Source organism: Nesoenas mayeri, assembly GCF_963082525.1.
Source record: "Nesoenas mayeri genome assembly, chromosome: 6".
Classification (NCBI taxonomy): Eukaryota; Metazoa; Chordata; class Aves; order Columbiformes; family Columbidae; genus Nesoenas; species Nesoenas mayeri.
Genome location: NC_137545.1, coordinates 7602424 through 7619613, shown reverse-complemented (window position 1 = coordinate 7619613; position 17190 = coordinate 7602424).

Sequence of the window (17190 nt, the reverse complement as noted above, 5' to 3'; positions counted from 1 at the left end):
GAGCTGCACCTCATCACACACTGTTCAGGATCCCCAAAGGGCTTCAAGCAGGCTTGTTGCAAGAAAATAAAGGTCTTTGTATTAATAAGTAACAATCTACTATAGCTTAACGGAACCAAAGCGAGCAATCTGTATCGCATGTGCTATAAAGGGGCAGTTAAAGGTGGTTACAAGTGACAAATGACTGTGTACTGGACACATCTACCTTAGCTGCTTTAAATGCATTTGCACAAGTTTAAACATCGCTGCTGGAGGTAATGCTGGTATTGTATTATGCACAATGCAAACTGGTGTACAGTAAATACCTAATTAGCAAGCTGGATTTTAAACTGGCAATAAATTTTCCTTGGAAACAACAACCTGAACTCCTCGCGTGGCTGGGCGGCATCACTGCATCCCCACTGCCACAGCTGCCGGCGCTGGGCACCGCGATGTCTCCAAAAGATGCTCCCGTTCCACATTAATACTGCCAAGGTACAATCCAGGCACAGCTGGAGCTCTGGCTCCTATGAGATATTCAAATCACAGTCTGCAAACACACACTCTTTGTATTTTTCTCGGGCAGCCTGCTTAGCCTTTAGGCTTCCTGGGTTTTCTATTGACTCTGCCTTTTGAGTGGGAGTTTTAAGAAAAAAACCCCAGCAGGTTGAAAGCGAAGGAGCTGGCTGTGCTGACTAACCATTTTGATTTAAGGTGAATGTGGGAAATACCAAGCAGAGAAGCGAAGCCTCCGCTTAGTGAGCAGCACATCGGCAGCCAGCAGCAGCATGTGCTTAAAATGAATCCTGGTACCTGCCGCCCTCAGTTTAAGATTATTAATGTTACTTAACATAAACAAAACTGGATGGGAGGATTCTCCCCTGGCACGGATTAGTGAGTCAGGAGAAAAACTAAAATCAGCAGAAATCCTCTTAGTCATTTTTATCAGGCGTAGATTTTCACATTTGAATGTCAGCTGCCAGTTTGCCTGGATAATCTCAGATTAGCTTTAGTCCATGGCTTTTGTTTGTTTGTTTGTTTCCCCCCCTCCTGAATAAGTGCAGTTTTGCAGTGACAAAGGAGACAAACAATTATTTAGCAGAACGTCTGTGACATCTAAATAACAATGATAAAAACGTCCATCTAAAAACGAGCAGCTCGGCAATTTTGTTTCCCCCCTCCTCACTATGCATTATTCATAGTAGAGAACAGGACCCAATGTGTATGCTCCCTGTGCAATTACCAGGAGAACATATTCAAAGACATATGCTAGTGCCTCTTAGTGAAAGGAGATGTGCAAGTACCCATTATTTACTAGGCGCTGTTATAAAATCTGCAAGTTTGACTCCAAGGTTGGAGTTTAATTGACTCCCCCTGGTAGCTCTTGTCATCCATCTAATTCAAGCCATGCGAAAGCATGGTTGTTGTTTTGTGTGTGTACAATACGCTGGCTGCTTTGGCACACGCTGGTGGAAAAAATGTGGTTTGCATCGGTTGGCCTTTTTTGCAGCAAGGAGAATGGCTGAATGACAGGGCGTCTGAGAAATGTGTAAAACTTCGGTGCTGCACTCACAGCAAATCATCACTGAGGTCGTCCATGTTATCACCACAGCTGCCTTGGGCCCTGCTCCTCCCGAGCACAGAAGCCTCGAAAAGGATCATCATCTGCTCAGCTTATTGCCTTCTTGATCCCATAAGTATATTTCCTGTGAGAAAACCCTTCTGTGGGATTTCCTTAAATCAGCCTCCCCAAATTCACCTCTGCAAACTTCCTTCCTCTTCCTCGCGCACCAGTTCTCTCTGCATGCCATCAGCTGCAAGGATCTCTGCACTGATTCCTTTCCATATCCCCTTCCCAGGCAGGCAGTAACCTCTGTGCACATGGCAGTAATTTCCCTCCAGTCACCCAGACCAGCCCACCTCTTTTTCTCCTCGAAGCATGTCCCCCCTAGAGACACGTGCCCCTTTAGAAATGATGTACTGATGGGTGCTGGCCACCAAAAGCACCAGAGGATGGTGCTTTCCTCCATCTCCTTTCACAATCAAGATGAAGAAATCAGAGGTTATTTATTTTTAGCAGAGGTGTTTGATTTTGGTGGTGCTGCCTGTCACTGCTGCGCCTCATTGTATTTTATCCACCGCTCTTCTCCCTTTCGCCTCCCATTCAGCTTTGCACCGAACGGTGTTTCCCCTGGGCTGCCATCTGTCAGGAGGTTCATCCTCTGGCGATGCAGAAACCTGTGAGCCCCTGGCACCTGGCTCTCCCCAGGCAGGACCCTGCAAAAAAGCAGCAGCAGTTGTGCCGAGGATGCGCAGGTGCGGAAACGTGGCACCTCTTTCCTTTTAAAGCGAGAATATCCCCCAAAAAAGAAAGGTCAACAGTTAACCAAGTTTTGGGATAACAGTATCATACTGTTCCTTAGCCAGTTAAATAATGTGTATGGAAGCGCTCATCCTAATTTTGAATTAGAACAAATTCAATTAAACAGGTGTGTTTTGAAGACCTCGTGTTAAATACACACACTTTTTTAAAAGCAGCCCTGCTCTCTGCAGTGCTTTGGGATGTAAAGCGTCACTTCCAGCTTGCCTAGACAAGGAGGAGCGACAGAAGCGGCGATCTGGTGTGCTTTCCACGCGAATCCTTAATGTAGACATGCTGCAGCACCGCAAAAGGGAATTGACTGAACTGCAATTGAAGCGGGGCCTTAAGTGCTTTGTTGAACAGCAGCCGAGCTCTTCGGTAATGAACAACAGTGACAAAAAGAAATCAAGAAGCAAGACGTGGCAGCCTGATGTGGTTGCGGTGGAGTAGCTGTTGCGATGGTTGCTGGCGTGTGAGATGACATGTGAATACAAGCTATCTCCGCGTGTTGCTGCAGTCTTTCACCAGAGGCTAGTTTAAAAACCTTGAAGACCTGGCAATTAAGGAGACCTCAAATTGAAACAGAACAACCGTAGCATTTTAATTGCCATGCAGCTCCCCTCCAGAGCATCATGGTCAAGCGGAAATCCGAGGTTTCTACAAGCAGGTTTTTAAAATCACACAGAAACCATGGCACACGTGTTCTTTGCCTCCAGAGCGGTTTGCATCAGAGGGGAAGGGATTAGCTACTCCACAACACAAACGTCACACATGAGGGTAGAAAATCCACGCTGCTTCAGTGGGTGACACTTGCCCTGGAAACTGTAGTGTTGGAGGAGTGGGAAATGAGATTCTGCAAGCACTGGGCAGTTTAAAATGCATTAGAGTTGAGCCTCCTTAAAACAAACCTTTGGCTGCTAACAATTAGCAGCTGGACAGGGACAGGGAAAACGAGCGTTGTGTAAACTGGGATGCTGGTGTTCTGATGTGCCTTATGGAGGTGCTGCAGAAGGTCAAGTTGCATCAAAGAAACAGAGAGAACTGGAGGTCAGGATGTTCCTTCCCATTACCTGGGTTACCGTTTGGTTTGGTAGTGCTGACACAGAGCTCTTCAAGGAGACGTTCATTCCTCCTATAGCTGGGAAGAGAAACGTCGCAGCTAACACTTAGAATGATAATAAATGGGATTACAGCAACAGTCTCAGCCCAGCACAGAGTAACTATAACACTGCGTGACGTGGACTCTTTGGGGAAGGAGGGAGATGCTGGAGGCACTGGGACTGGTGCCAGTGTCCCCTGTGGTGGGTGCCAGGGCTTGCATTGGGCAGGAGCTCCTGGCAAATATATCTTGTAATATATTAATACAGTTTCATAGTTCCTTTCATCTCTGAGAGCCCCAAGACATGCCACAGCAGATAATCCTGCTGATTAGCCAAATCAAAGCTTTGTGAGCAAAAATTGCCGACTATTGAGGGAGCTGTGCGATATGAAATCAATGTATTGAAAGAGCACTCTCAACAGCGAGCACTGCTGATTCACAACCCCCTCTTCTCCGCATTTCAAGGTAAGCGACATCCAAAGAAATGTCGTGGCGTTGTTTGCCATTGCTAATTAACTGCTGGTCCTGGGCTGGATGGCACTCGAGACAGAAAAAACACCATCCCTTCCCCAGGGAGATGAGGACCAACGCACAGGGTGAAAACTAAGGCCACGAGAAAAAGTTTCTGCTGCATCATCTGTGCAAGACACCAATCCCGGACTTAAGCCATGAATACCTTTTGGAACAAGCCTGCGAAAAATGGTGAGCAGGTGCCTGGCATGAAGGGGAGAAGAAACACAGAACAATGAATGGAGAATAAAGATCTTTACCCAAAAGCCATATCTGGAATCTCAGTCTAAAACCAGGTGAAGCCAAAGCCCTCGGTGGGAAGATGGGATAGGCCCCTTAGTTTTGCAGAAAATAGTAGTAGGTTGAGAAAGGTTCTCCTGCCCCTCTACTCTGCCCTAGTGAGGCCACACTTGGAATATTGTGTCCAGTTGTGGCCCCTCAGTTCCAGCAGGACAGGGAACTGCTGGAGAGAGTCCAGCGCAGGGCAACAAAGATGCTGAAGGGAGTGGAGCATCTCCCGTGTGAGGAAAGGCTGAGGGAGCTGGGGCTCTGGAGCTGGAGAAGAGGAGACTGAGGGGTGACCTCATTAATGTTTACAGATATATAAAGGGTGAGTGTCAGGAGGATGGAGCTAGGCTCTTCTCGGTGACAAACAATGATAGGACAAGGGGTAATGGGTTCAAACTGGAACACAAGAGGTTCCACTTAAATTTGAGAAGAAACTTCTTGATGGTGAGGGTGGCAGAGCCTGGAACAGGCTGCCCAGGGAGGTTGTGGAGTCTCCTTCTCTGCAGACATTCCAACCCGCCTGGACACCTTCCTGTGTAACCTCATCTGGGTGATCCTGCTCCATGGGGGGATTGCACTGGATGAGCTTTTGAGGTCCCTTCCAATCCCTGACATTCTGGGATTCTGTGAAATCCCAATGTTAGGTGCTCCCGTTTGCAGTTGTTTTCCGCTGTGTGTTTCAAAAGTAGGTCTTGGTCCTCCTTGAGGGGAAGCAGGTGGAGGTGCTGGGGCGAGCAGGGCCCCTCAGAGCCCCCCATACATTCCCCACTTTGCAGCGCCCATGGGGACACTACCAGCACCCTTGTTTTCATCCCCCCGGCCCCAATGGCACCGTGGCAGCCTGATACTCTGCCATGGGAAGGACCTATTAGATAATTCAGTGTATCCCCTGCCAAGGCAGGAGGTGGTCTCCTGACAGGCTGTAACAGATATTAAACATACATCTCTTGATCTCAGCAAAAAAAAAAAAAGGTCGCTGGAGTAATTTTTTTTAACCCACTAAGTAAAAGCTTTCTAGCTAATATTAATAGGTTTTATCTGATGAAAATGGTCCATTCATCAGGGAAGGGCTTTTCTTTTTTTCTCTCCCATTAAACTTTCGAAGAAATGTTTTAATTTTTTTAAGCTGTCATTGATTTTTTTGTGAGCAAAAATGGACATGTTCAAGTAGGAAAAAAAAAATCCATTTCATTGTAAACCAATTTTCATCCAGGAAAACATTTCAGCATAGAATTTCCAATTTGGTCTTGTCACATCCTCCTTGTCCTGCTGTTACATGGGTCAAAACGTTACTGGAGATTGACAAAAGTGCAAAAATGTGAGATTGTTTTAGCAGTAATTGGAACTTTTGATTGTTTCCAGACAGTTTTGTCTTGCTGCTTTACTCTTTTTACATCAGCCCAAGAGACTAATGCCCTCAGGTAGATGCATGTTGGCGCCAAGCCCATCATGGGGAGATTGGTCCCTTTCCTTCTTCCCATTTCTAAACAGCCTCTTCAACCATATGGAGTAAGACCCGTACTCAGGTGAGCAGGCACCAGCACCACCATCATGGGTGATTCGAGCCTGGATAACGTCAGCCGCCAGGCTTTTGGGTATTGCAATGGCCCCTTGGTGTCGGTAGATATACCAGCACCACACTTTTTAGCCCTGTGTGCCTTGTGGCCTCATTAGCCCAAAATTCTGTACAGCCAGCTCCATGAGTGAGCCAGCCTCCAGCAGCCAGAGCTTCCCACTGCCAGCTCGGTGTCTCTGCCTCCAGCCTCGGATGTGTTTTCCAGTTGTCTCCATTCGGTACCAGCTGAAGGAAAAGAGGGAAAAGGTGAAAAGCAAGGAAACAGGCTCCTGCATTGTTCATCTCCGAAGGAGGGAAGGAAGCTGCTGCTATAGCCCTCAGGGGCACCGTCTGCCGTGAGTCAGCAACCAGCCAGATTTACTGCCGATTGATTAAATTAACATTTGTTATAAGCCAGGGAAGGGAGGAAGGGGGAGAGAAATCCTCTTCACGGCTCTTGAATTATTTATGCCCTGGAAGCCTTCACACCATGCTTGGGGCAGGCGGCAGTGACACAAGCTGCAAGGCCCCGTGCATGGGGACAAGTAGGACCTCCTGTCCCCTGACAAATCACAGCAACACAGGGTGGTACAGGGTGTGCAAGATGCACTGCTGCACAGGGCATTTTGCTCCTGTGATTTTGGCTATGAGCTCTGTTTTCCCAATAACAGCATGATGAATGGAAGTGAAGCGCTGCTGTATTTTTAATGCCCTCCACTAAGTCTTCACTGACTGGTGCAAGAGCAAGGGCAGGTTTGTGTGAGCTGGGGTGGGCAGGGAACCAGGAATGGGAAAAAAATACACGCTGAATTCCCACCAGTTCAATGCAATATTTTTTTTCCAATAATGAATCTGGATGGAGTCAGCTGGATGCTCCTTGATCTCAGCAAAACCTATCTCCATGTCCAGCATATGTGACATGAGGTGCTAAATTCGAGACTGGGCTCGTGCCACTCTGCAGGGGCTTTCTGGGCTTGGCATGTGCCTGGTGAAGAGGTGGAGAAAACGTGGTGGCACTGCTGAGAGATGTGTTACAGGGGAAACGTCTGAGCGGGCTGGACCTGCCAGGAGAAAACATCCATGCAAAGCTGGGTGCACAAGCTGCCAAGCAGCAAGGAGCAGGGGCTGCAGGTCTTTTGTTCTCGTGGCTCACGTTGGGTTTCAGAGCCAGCCAGCTCCCACACCAGAGCATCGCCCTGACCGCAGCGGCCATCTATTTGCAGAGCTGGCAGCCAGCCTGAGCGAGAAATAAGGCAACTCTTCCCTTTCTCCTACAGACTGATGTCCTCTGTGCAAACACCGTCAGGATGTGTTGCCTTTCTGCCGGCTGACCTGCCGTATGGGGAGGATGCCATGAGCCCCCCATTCCCCTGCAGTGTGACAGGCGAGAAGCGTGCTCCCCACAGGGATGGGGACACATGGAGGGGTCACAGGAGAGCAGAGGAAGGAAAGGAAGAGCCACCAAGGTGCAGAGGCAGCAGCGGGGGTGGCCCTGGGAGCAGTGCCACCCCTTGTCCTCACAAAGCCCAGCCCCTTTGCAGGCTCCCACCTCACAGCCCATGCTGGCATGTGGGGGCACCCTGGCCCCCCATAGCCCTGTACAGCGCCCCCCAAGCCACCACACAGCTCCCTGGCATCACGGCTGGGCCATGCAGCAGGGCGGGCAGTACGCCTGTACTGGAGAATAAATTTAGGTATTTAAACTCCTCGTTACAGTCAGCCATCAAGTATTCATAGTAACAGATAAATGAGGAGAGGAGGGGCAAGCCTATTGCACAAGGGCTGAAAAGGGAAATAACATTTTACAACCAGCCAATTAAGTTATAAATCTGGAGACATCCAGGATTTATTTTACGTGTTTTCTGGATGTAAGCACGCCGCAGTTGCTGGGGGAAGCCTCAGCTGCAAGCGAGAGGAGGAGGTGTGTGGTTTGCACAGCCCTGGGACAGGACTCAGGGAGGGGCAGCAACACAAGAAGAGGAGCCCAGTCCTGGGGGTACGGGCAGAAAGAGAGGAAATCTAGGAAAGGCCTCTCACTACACAGGCTGCGAAGGAATATGGAGGTGCATGGCAGCAAGGGGTGGCAGCAGGGCTGATGCCCAGCAAGCTGAGTGCCAGGCCAGTCTCTCCCCTCTTTCTGCCCAGCTTCATCCAACCTGCAGGACACTATAGTCCTACCTGCCAGGATTTATGGTGAGGCTCTGGTTGCTACTGCAGCACAAGATGAAGAAGGCAGCAAAAGCTGAGAGGTGGGCTCAAGTCACCGAGCCCTTTCCTACAGGTGCCCAAAGGGCCATTGCCCAAGGACTGTTTCCTACCACTGTCAGGCAAAGTGTCTCTCCCTCCAACTCCTGCTGTGAGAAACGGCCCTGCTGTTCTGGTTTGCAGTGGTGTGGCTTGAAATATTGCAGGGGAAAAGCCATGTCCTTGACATGAAGAAATGAGACATGGCACCAGGGTGGGACTGCATTCACTGGCACCAGCTGGAGGATGCCCAGGCAGCCCCTCTGGTCCCAACTGCACAGCAGGGGTGGTTTGGGTTCCCCCTGGCTTCTGAGCAGCTGCTCAGCCTGAGCACAACCTCCAGCACATGGAGAGACACTGGCAAGGAGCTGCTTCAGCAGATTTTCAGCTATCAGAGAGACGACGGCACGCAGAGGGAGCTGCCTGCTGTCTGCTGCAGAGTGCCCAGCAGGTACACAGCAGCCCCAGAGGGTGATCAGCAGATTTCCCCCATCACTGATAGGAAAAGGGGTGGGAAGGCTGTTCTCTGGCTGCGCACTCCTTCCACAGAACCCTCTCCCCATCCCTGCTTTCTCCTGGTGGCTGTGTCTGCTGTGGGGGCACCGGATGGCGCAGGAGCCCCACAGCGAGAGGGGAACTTTGCAAAGCTTATTTCTGTGCAAGGATTTTCCCTCAGCCAAGCCAGGATTTTCCTAACCCCCAAAGGCATTGTAAAGGTCAGGGTATATCTCAGCAGCACAACGCATCCGGCACGACGAGCGGATGCTTGGACCGCTCTCCCAGCAGCCAGCGCAGATTCCCGGACAATACTGTGTCATGAAGCTCCAGGTTTTCTGTGTCCCAGGGAGAAGAGCCGGCAGGGACGGTTGGAGACATGCCAAGGGGAGTTCAGTCGCTGATGAAGTTTCCAGTCATATTCTATTTTAATGTTGAGATCTTCCATTTGTTCAGTTCTTAAAGGTGACCCACAAAGGAAAGTACAATTTGGGCTCATGCCCAATGTTCCCTTCCCTGTGCTGAATAAAAAGACCTGGAAGTAGGTGTTTTTATAAAGCTACTTTTTAGCACTAGAATTGTGGATCCTTGCTTTACCTGAAGACTCTGGGGTGACAAAAGGACTCACAAACAATTCGGTTACAAAAATGATAACAATGTGAGCTGAGCTGCTGAGAGGTGACCAGAGCAGGCTGTTTGCTGTTCCGTGTTTCTGTTTGCTTTTGTTATTAACATCACTTAACTTCAATGGCCAACTGACAGTTTGGATAAAAGGCCCTTGTTAAAGCCTCAGCATCCTTCCCCCTGCACAGCCTTCACCTCCTGGTACACTTTCCATGGCCTCATCCTCTATCTGCTTCAGCAAAACATATCGACTATCACTTCCATCAGCTAAAAGAGCAAACAGGAAAAATCTTTAATAGCCTTTCCCCTCCAGGACTTTCATCATACAGAAAAGATACCTATGAGACAGCAACCCAAATAAGAAAAACCCAGCCCCAGGCCTCAGGAGCCATCAGAGCCGCCCCGGTTGCATAGGGCACTCTGCTCTTCCAGAAGCTGCAGAAATCCACTGCCAGTGGGGCGGACACCACTCTTCACAGAATCACAGAATGTCAGGGATTGGAAGGGACCTCTTCTCAAATTTAAGTGGAATCTTTTGTGTTCCAGTCTGTACCCATTACCCCTTGTCCTACCACTGGTTGTCACCAAGAAGAGCCTGGCTCCATCCTCCTGACACTCACCCTTTATATATTTATAAACATTAATAAGGTCACCCCTCAGTCTCCTCCAAGCTCCAGAGCCCCAGCTCCCTCAGCCTTTCCTCACACGGGAGATGCTCCACTCCCTTCAGCATCTTTGTTGCCCTGCACTGGACTCTCTCCAGCGGTTCCCTGTTCTTCTGGAACTGAGGGGCCACAACTGGACACAATATTCCAGATGTGGTCTCACCAGGGCAGAGTAGAGGGGCAGGAGAACCTCTCTGACCTACTGACCACCCCCCTTCTAATCCACCCCAGGTACCATTGGCCTTCCTGGCCACAAGGGCCCAGTGCTGGCTCATGGTCACTCTGCTGTCCACCAGGACGCCCAGGTTCCTTTTCCCTACGCTGCTCTCTAATAGGTCATTCCCCAACTTATACTGGAACCTGGGGTTGTTCCTGCCCAGATGCAATACTCTACACTTGTTATATTTCATTAAATTTTTCCCCGCCCACGCATTTTTCCCTCTTCCATGCATCAAGGTTTTCCTTGTGATGCCCTCACCTTTTCCAGCCTTTGCTGCTTGGCCATGGCTACTGCCAGCCCCTCCGTGCTGGCCTGGGCGGCTGGCAGGTGTGAGCGGACAGCAGTGCAGGGCTGGGGACGCTGCTGCGGCTCTGCCTCTGCTGACTCACACCCGCTGGATGCTCCTGCAAATCCCTCTGTTTCCTACGCCGCTGGAAAGGTACCAAGAGCATTAGCATCGCGAGCCCAATCTCTGCAAAATAAGACCGGCTGATCCTTGCAGTAGCTCCTGTTACAGCCCATGGCTCCCTTCCCTGCGTCCTCCAACAACCCATCTCGCCTGGGTCAGGCAGCCTCCCTTCGGTGTGTGCTGCGTGCCTGATGTTCAAAGAAATATCCTTGGGTCTTCTCCAAAAAAATCCTCCAGGCCTGGTAAGCTGCTGCCACAGCTTGTTTACAGCCTGTTCTTCCTCCTCCTGTGCTCCTGTACTCTGGCAAGTACTGATGGTTCCTGTCTATTTGTCCCACTCCCATGGCACTGCCCAGCCACAGACAACACTATGTCCATGCAAGGACCAGACAGATGCTAAAGTGTCCTTCAGCAACACCAGAGACCCAGATGCTGGCCTTTTGTTGACACTTGCAAGCACAGGGGAGGCAAAGGGACTGGCCTGTCCTGTGCCCCGTGCAACTCATAACCCACGATCTCCCCTTCTCTTCAACCACAGGCAAGTGATTTACGGTCCCCATGTCTTCATTCCCTTGCCTGGGACTCGAATGCATATCCATCCTCCTCCAGGCTGCTGTGACTATGGCTGTGTTTAAAGCCTGAGGTTCATGAACACTATGGCAACAGGGCCATACAAATACTTAATGCTGAGCCACCCTTTGTTTGGGGTTTCTGGAGCTCTGGTGTGAGTGATGAGCTCTCACCAGACCAAAATCATCTTGAGCAGGCTCTGCCTGGGCCAGGCTCCTCTTGACGTCAATAGGATTTGGACTGGGGCCCATCTTTCAGAGGAGGCAAAGCCAAAGCTACTTTTAAACCACGCTGTTTCTGCTGATGGCAGTGAGTGGGGTGCAGGTCCACAGCATCCATGGTCAGGTCCTCGAAGGATGGAGCTTGACTGAACCCCCTTGCTTTAGCTGACCAGCCCCATCCAGCAGTGATTAACTGCTGCCACCACCACCTTTCCCCCAGGACTCCTGGCATGTGGCAGCAGACCCTACATGTTCCCTGGTCCAAGAGCCTCAACGATTGCTTGGGAAGATAGGGCTTCCTCTGCCCAGCTCCTTAGGCATCACCCATCATTCCTCCACATCTTCCTTTCCAGAAAAGTTTTCTAAAGGGACAAGGTTCCTGCTACCAGGATCTGCTGACACCTGGGGACTCAGGGTGACTGAGAGGCCACAGGACCAGCTCCAGTTGGCATTTGCACTGTGGAAAACACCAGTGAGACAAAACACCAGACCCTGTGATCCCAAAGACATCTCAATACTGCAAATACCAAATAACCAGCAGTTCAGGTTGTCCCAGGGAGTCTCCCCTTACTGTTGGGAATCTAAGTGTGTCCCTCCCAGCCTGGGTCACAGAATCACAGAATGTCGGGGACTGGAAGGGACCTCAAAAGCTCATCCAGTGCAATCCCCCCGCCGGAGCAGAAACACCCAGATGAGGTTACACAGGAAGGTGTCCAGGTGGGTTGGAATGTCTGCAGAGAAGGAGACTCCACAGTCCCACTGGGCAGCCTGTTCCAGTGTCTGTCACCCTCACTGAGAAGTCCTTACTATAGTGTCAGAGACAAGGTGAAGGTCTGTGCACAGAAAGAAATTCCTACATTGGCCATCACATCTCCTTCCCAGCTTGTCCTCCCCATGCCCCAGGGCTGCCCTGCTCCTGGCTCTGGCTCCTGCTCTCCTGTCTTTGGTTTGCATGGAGGCCTTTCTAGGCTCTCCCTCACCCAGAGGCTCCTGGGGCTGCTGGGCCACTAGCCCATCCCCAGGGCTGCCAGAGGGGCAGTGGGTACCTGTGAAGGGCCCTATCCCGCAGCAGGGAGCCCAGCATTGGTTTTCCATGGGAAGGGAGCGCTCCTCTCCCAGCAAGGCAGTGTCCCAAAGGAGGTGTGTGTCCATATGCTTGGTGCTCACTTTCGCTGTCCCCCAGCAGCAGGACTGCCTGTCACCCAAGTTCTGGAGGTGCTGGTGCTCAGCGCTCCCTGGTCCCCCGCTGCCTGGGCAGAGAGCACGCCAACCACAGGGTGCCAGGTTTTGGGACTGGCACATGCTCCAGGTCCTGCTCCAGGCTGGAGGTTCCCGGGCAGGACAGCAGTGTAATTAACTGCTAATCTTCCTCCTCCCTGGATCTGTTCAGCTCTACTAGGTCTCCCTGCCACTGCTTCCAGGCATTTCATTGTCTCCTGGCTCCTTCCTGCTCACCCTCTGACCTCCCAAGGCTGCTCTCCAAATCCACCAAAGCTGCTTCTTGGGTCTTACACCAATTTTAACAAAGGCTCTTCCCTACCCTGGGGATTTTGCTAGTGTCTCTGTCAAAGCTGCACTTGAAAGCTTTGCTACTCATGCTCACTAATAATTTAGTGTTTGGCTTCTGCATGGCTTCCTACTGTTTTTCTGGCTCCATCACTCTCCCTCCTGCTTCACTCGACTTCTTCCTGGTGCAGGGTGGGAGCAGGAACCAGTTAATATTTGATTTTCCCCCTGATTGCCATGTCTGGGACGCACCAGGGGATCAGCCACAGCCGCCCAAGGAAGGAGCAGGAGCCCCCCTAGAGCTATTTGCAGCCCTCCCAGATGTCTCAATTCGCCGCGTTTGTGCCTCCTGATGCCCCATCCCCTTGTCTCTCCCCACATCCACCGCCCGAAGGTCTGTTCTCCCTGTTGATAATCCATTATCTACATTTAATGCCTCGCTGACGTCCTCCTCTTTGTCTGATGGTGAAACCCTGACCAGATGTGAAGCTTCTTCTGTTACTAATAGCAAATCTTTTTGCAATAGCCGGTTGGAAAATGCGGAAACTGTTTTTATGAAATAAAAATTGAAACACTGGACTCATTTTCATTCTGCAAGCCTCACAAAGGAACAGGTTTTGTTTGGCGTTATTTGTCTTTGTGCAGAAAATCACTCTTTAGGACTGTAGCTCAGAAGATAGGTTTGTATTGTCAGTACTTATGCTGCTAAATGTTTCCTTAGCTGTCCCAGTGTAGTTACTATTGATCTCATGGTCCACTTGCTTCTGAAAAAAATATAGAGAGCAAGAGATGGAAGAAAAAAATGCAAATATTCTGTTCTGTGTTCAGACTTCAGAAAACAGAGGTCACCAGTAACATTTCCAGAAACACGATTGCCCTCTGTGCATGCTGAGCACACCTGGGTGGACACAGAGATGGGCTCCAGGAAGGAGTGAAGGACGGCTCAGGGGAAGGTCTCCAGTTAACCCTCACACTGCTTTTATAATTCGGCATCATTTCCAGAGTGCTTCTACAATCTTTGGTCTTGCATTTGGGCTGCATGTGCTGGGATGTGCATCATCTTTTTTTGCTGAGACAGGTGGTAAGAGGAGATCCTGGACTGCAGGAAGCCCAAGCGCTGCCATGAAACTGGGAGAGAACCATCCTCCTGACCAAATGCTTATTCCTGTCACCACAGATGTGCCTATCTGTGTTTTTCCTTCAAATGTGAGCATTCATTTGTGTAGCTAGTCAAGAATTCACTGACAAATGCCAGCCTGAAATGTTTCATCTCCCATTCAGTGAACTGTCACTGAACCAAAAAAAAAAGATCTGCAAGGACATCCCTGGGCTCCTGGTGGCTCTGCCCAGGGCCAGGATTTGAGGAGCCTCCCAGACTTACTTGTGACATTCTTCCAGTTGAGGGAAAATCTAGCTAGTATTTGTGTTTCAGTCTAATTCAGAAGGATTTTTTGCTTTTAATTTCTGAGTACGACAACATATCTTGTGACCTGGAAGGCTTGTGCACTAGCAAAGCTGTGCATTATACCCATGAAGGTTCTTGTGTCCTTTCACTTGGGATGAAGAAGATGAGGAACTCCTTTGATACCCCAGCGCTGAAACAGCAAACAGAACATGCAAACCGCAGACACACAAGGCAGCATGAACATCTACGCATCCAAGAGATTCAACAGGAGCTGGTGCAGCAAAGGTGTTGGGTTACAGCCGTGAGATAGCTGGGAGAGCAGCGGGGAAGTGTGAGAGCAAGTGGCTGAAAGTAGCTGAGGAAAATAGAAAACAGGGAGAGGTTTGGGACCATGCACCAGTAAAATCAGCCCTGGAGTCATCAGTAAAGATGTTTTCCCCATGTGATTTTTCCTAGGTGGAAGGAAACACTTCTTTGTAAAGGTACAGCCCTTGCCCTTTTGAAGCCATGGCACTGCATGTCGCTCTGCTGCTGCACCCACCTCTGGCAAAGGCTGGAGATCTCTGTGGGGATGCTTGGGATCTTGCAGGTTCCCCAGTGACCTGCTCCACTCACCTGATTGATAACTGAAGCGAACTCCCGAGCCCAGGGCGAAAGCAAATTGCAAATGCCCGTTGCCTCTGCAGGAGCCCAGGGCAGCGCTCTGCCAGCTGGTGTGGCGCCCAGACAGGGGAACAGAAATCACCAAATGGGGACCCCAAATACGCGACTTTGCCCTGTTAGTGCGCCGGAAAATCACCCATCAGGCTGCTGCCTCCCAAAGCAGAAGGAGTGCTCCTTTGTTTAAGATGCTTTCTACTGGATGTGCTGCGGAGCCACCACACGTGCCTTTCTGTGATGCCCACTCCAAAAGTCCTCTGAGTATTTGTGGAGCCCAGAACGCTGGGCTCTGGGACGGGACTACACTTGCAGGTCAGGGCAGCAGAGAGGATTTCTAACTGCCGAGGATTTTCACCTGGGGTCTGCAGGCAGAAGGGCTGGTGTCGACATGTGGCAGTTTTCTGGGAAGTCACCTGTGACGAACCACATGTAAGGGAGAGAAAATTTAGGCTTTGTGACCCCCAAAGCAAGTCAACCCACAGAGACCATGGCTGTGTTTTGGCAAGGTGAAGGTGGCAGCCGCTGGGGCTGGGCAGGCAGGGGAAGGACAAAGACCCTGTTCCCCATAGCAGCTGGGGCAGGCAGTCCAAGAAACACAGACACGGTCGGTCCCTATTGAAACTCCTGTCCCCAGCTGCCCCCCTGCCCACAGCTCCCCCCATGCAACTTTTTGGGGGCTAAAACCAGTGCTGCTCCCTCCTCGCTCCTGGCTAATTGCTTTAATGCATCCCGAGGCACCCACCCTGCCTCCCTCCCACCAGCGGCTCATCATTTATTCACAGGGCTGAAACCCCCCGAGCAGCATCCTGCTGGCCGTCACGCTGCGGGGGGCTGATGCGGGGCGGCTGGCCGGCCATGGAGAAGGATGACATCATTTTGGTGCTGGGGCCGGGGGGAAAGGCTTAGCCCACTTATCTTCCGACGTACACCTACAATTTTCCCTTTCAATCTCCTTCCAATCTGGCTACTCCCACGTGAGTTACTAATATAGGACACGCAACGGGGCTTCTCCCTGCCTGGCCTATCCTCATCTATTCGACTAATTAGCTCAGTTTTGCTGGGGGGGCGGGCGGTGTGTAGAGAGAGGAAGAGGGGATGAAAGGCGGAGGGGGAGATGTTGTCCAAAATCCACCCTTTTGCTCCTTCTTTCCTAAGCCCAGCCTGGTTGAGATGAGCACAGCCCTGCTGATGTTGGCCAGCAAAACTCAACGCAGAGCTGGTGCTTGGTCGCTGTAAAGCTATATCCGATGCCTTGCAAATCTCGGGGGCGAGTTGGCCCCTTCCCACCTGCCCTGCCAAAATACCTGCCCTCAGCAGCAGCCCTGCAGACTTTGGGGCAATATTGCCCCTGCAATTACAGCTCCCGGCTGGCTGGCGAGGCAGGGAGGGAGGGAGGAGAGGAGCAAATAGCACTAATTTGTATTTCTTCTGCCCCCTCCTGCAGCAGATCCACAACAGATGGGGGGTTTCAAGGGATGTCCCCCCCTGGGAGGGAGTCCCTGAGCTCCCAGCACCAAAACTATCTGCAGCCAGACACACTGCACATGAGAAGCTTTATGAATCGTTCGGCAGGGAACGAGTGGTTAATTACTATGTGCCACCACTGTTAACCTCTGCAAATAAGTCTAATTATCACAGATTAATGAACAGAGCGCAGGCACATACAAGGAGCTGTCGCTGAGGGTCTTTCTGGGGCCACATTTCATTATTTTTCTAAGCACTGCCGTCCTGTTTCCCCCACCAACCCCCCATCCGTGAGCTCCAGCAGGTCCCTGAGAAATCTGTCCCCCCAAACCCCAGGGGGTGCGCTGGGGAAGGCACAAAATCAGGGTCCCCGACACCTCCTGGAGCTTGTGCCATGGACGTTCACTGTGGTCCTACAAGGATGCTTACGGGGTGTTATGGGGATCCCCATGATGTTTGGGTTGTACCTACCCCAGTGGCACAAAGACGATCAAATAAGATCCTCCTGTCTGATTCATGAAAGAAAAAAAATAAATAAGGCATGTTGTTAGTTCTTGTGGTTGCAGGGAAAAGCTCAAGTGAATCTCACAGGCTGAGAAGGCAGACAAAGGAAAAAGAGCCCACGATTATTGATTTTTTTATTTAAAAACCCTTCCCCCCTCCACCCCCAGCTTATGAGAGCCCATGGCTGGGCAGAGGGGGGTCGGGGCACCTGTCAGCTCTTGGGGCACAGCTGTGGGACCAGGCTGAGGATGGCAGGAATGGCAGAAGGCTGGGGATAGTACGGGATGCAGCCTCAAAACGAGGAGCATTAATAAATAATAAGATTTTACGATCACGTCAGGAAAGCTTACACTTCCAGCCTTAAAATAAATAACAAAACACTTTTTCTTTTTTTTCTTTTTTTTCTTTTT